The 3,116-nt window shown below is 65.4% G+C and overlaps 1 long non-coding RNA gene across 1 annotated transcript; it reads right to left on the reverse strand.

Annotated features, from left to right (window-relative positions):
* Positions 1-306: 306 nt before the first annotated feature.
* Positions 307-2,650, reverse strand: LOC139829500 (uncharacterized). The gene is made up of 2 exons (XR_011741988.1): positions 2,584-2,650; positions 307-673 (listed from the first exon to the last, which is right to left on the reverse strand). It is a non-coding gene; the product is annotated as an uncharacterized lncRNA (long non-coding RNA).
* Between the last annotated feature and the right edge of the window lie 466 nt (positions 2,651-3,116).

Raw genomic sequence — 3,116 nt, forward strand, 5'->3', positions numbered from 1 at the left:
GGGGACATTAGGGGTCCCCACAGTTTCACGATCTTAACCCTTGACACCCCCCAACTACTGGGTCCTTAGGGTTACTCCCGGGTCCCTCCTGAACTGAATCCCCGCCCGAACTCCTGGGTCTGATAGAGGGCACGAACATTTTAAGGGTTAACAAAACATAATTGGGTGCCCACTAACGAGCCAACACTTTAGGGCTGAGCCACACGAGCCCTTAGTTCAGAGCTTTAGGTGAACTCATGGTAAGGAAACCAGAACCCAGCAGTGCCAGGATCAGGAGTTTTACGGCACCAGCTGTGAACTCGAGGGGACGAGAGAACCGAGATTTACAGCAAAAAGGGGGTGCCAGGCTGGGTTCAACCGACCTGGAGCTTGGGTCCCAGTCCATTCAACACAAGGAGCCAAACCTGAGGAAGCTGAAGGAGCCTTCATCCAAAGACCCCTCCTCCAGAGCACCAGGTGGCGCCGCGCAGGCGAACGGGGGGCGTCCAGGCGGAGACTACGGCAGTGATGAGCGGGAAAGGTTCTGGATGTGTGCGGGCGCTCCGGGGTCGTTGGGACACGAGCACCTCGCTGTATTTAAACGCAGCTCCTGCCGCTCGGAGCGGCGCACGAGGGGTGGAACCATCGCTCCCCTTGCGCCCGACGGCGAAACGAACGCAGCTGCTCTGGAGCCCTGCGGGGTGTGGAGGTTCATGGCTCCGGAGGCTGTAAAGTTGTTTCTGCGCCTCCGTTCCCCTCATGCCCCCCCATTCCCTTCACCCCGACCCCCAATCCACCCCCCACCCCGACCCCCAGCTCCCCCCCCACCCCGACCCCCCAATGCCCCCCCCGACCCCCAATTCCTCCCCACACTCGCCCCCAATGCCCCCTCACACCGACCCCCAAGGCCGCCCCCGCACACCAACCCCCCAGTTCCCCCCTCAAACACCGATCCCCAATGCCCCCCCACTGGACCCTAATTCCCCCTCACACTGACCCCCAACGCCCCCCACACCAACCCCTAATGCCCCTCACATCGACCCCCAAATCCTCCCCAGACTGACCCCTCAAATCCTCCCCAGACCGCGCCCCAACTTCCCCCCCACACCAAGCCCCAATTCCCCCCACACCGACCCCCAATGCCCCCCCCCACGCCAGACCCCAATTCCCCCCCACACCGACCCCCAATGTTCCCCCCCATGCCAGACCCCAATTCCCCCCCCCACCGACCCCCAATTCCCCCCACACTGATCCCCAATGCTCCCCCCCAACACCGACCCCCAATTCCTCCCCACACTGATCCCCAATGCTCCCTCACTCCGACCCCCAAGGCCCCCCCGTACTGACCTCCCCACACCGACCCCCCAATTCCCCCCTCAAACACCGACCCTCAATCCCCCCCCGGACCCTAATTCCCCCTCGCACCGACCCCCAACGCCCCCCACACCAACCCCTAATGCCCCTCACATCGACCCCCAAATCCTCCCCACACTGACCCCTCAAATCCTCCCCAGACCGACCCCCAACTTCCCCCCCACACCGAGCCCCAATGCCCCCCACACTGACCCCCAATGCCCCCCCTCACACCGAACCCCAATTCCTCCCCACACCGACCCCCCAATTCCCCCCTCAAACACCGACCCCCAATCCCCCCCACTGGACCCTAATTCCCCCTCGCACCGACCCCCAACGCCCCCCACACCAACCCCTAATGCCCCTCACATCGACCCCCAAATCCTCCCCACACTGACCCCTCAAATCCTCCCCAGACCGAGCCCCAACTTTTCCCCCACACCGAGCCCCAATTCCCCCCACAATGACCCCCAATGCCCCCCCCACGCCAGACCCCAATTCCCCCCCACACCGACCCCCAATTCCCCCCACACTGATCCCCAATGCGCCCCCCCACACCGACCCCCAATTCCCCCCACACTGATCCCCAATGCCCCCCCACACACCGACCCTGATTCCTCCCCACACTGACCCCCAATGCCCCCTCACACCGACCCCCAAGGCCCCCCCTGCACTGATCCCCCCCCACCGACCCCCCAATTCCCCCCTCAATCATCGACCCCCAATCCCCCCCACTGGACCCTAATTCCCCCTCGCACCGACCCCCAACGCCCCCCACACACCGACCCCCAGTTCCTGCCCCCCACACCAACCCCTAATGCCCCTCACATCGACCCCCAAATCCTCCCCACACTGACCCCTCAAATCCTCCCCACACCAACCCCCAACTTCCCCCACACCGACCCCCAATTCCCCCTCACACCGAGCCCCCAAGCCCCCCCCACCGACCCCCAATTCCCCCCACACTGACCCCCAATGTCCCGCTCACACCAACCCCCCGTTTCTCCCCCACAACAGACCCCAGTTCCTCCCCCACACCGCCCCCCAATTCCCCCTCACACACCGACCCCAAATCCCCACCCCCACACTGCCCCCCAAATCCCCCCCTCACACCAACACCCAATGCCCCCCCTCACACCGACCCCCAATGTCCCCCCCCCGATCCCCCGATGCCCCTCACACCGACCCCAATTCCTCCCCCCACACCGACCCCCAATGCCCCTCACGCCGACCCCCAGTCCCCCTCACAACCTCCACCAAAACGGCGGCGCCTCTCTCTCCTCCCTCCCGCCTTTTCCCGCCACACACCCCCGGCACGTGACGCCGGCGAGGGGGCGTGGCGGGCGGGGAGGGGGCGTGGCCGGTGGGGAGGGGGCGTGGCCGCGGCGCCGGTGGGCGGGAAGCGCCGTGGCGGGAAACGCCGGGTGAGGAGATCGCGTCCCCTCGGGTCCCTCGTGTCCCTTCATGTCCCCTCGGATCCCTCGCGTCCCTCGGGTCCCCTCATCGTCCCCTCGTGTCCCTCGTGTCCCCTCGTGTCCCCTCATCTCCTCAGCACCCCCGCTGGAGCCCCCCCGTCCCTCCCCTCCAGGAGAGACCCCGGGGCTGGGGCGGATCCGCCATCAATCCCCCCACAGACTTTTTCCCTCTTTCCTCCCCCTTTTCCCTCTTTTCCCTCTTTCCCCCTTTATCCCTGTTTCCCCCCTTTTTCCCCTTTTTCCCTCTTCCCCCTCTTTTCCCCCTTTTTCTCCCTTTTTCCCTCTTCCCCCCCTTTTCCCTCTTTCCCC

This window comes from Patagioenas fasciata, chromosome 19 (genome assembly GCF_037038585.1).
Source record: "Patagioenas fasciata isolate bPatFas1 chromosome 19, bPatFas1.hap1, whole genome shotgun sequence".
Lineage (NCBI taxonomy): Eukaryota > Metazoa > Chordata > Aves > Columbiformes > Columbidae > Patagioenas > Patagioenas fasciata.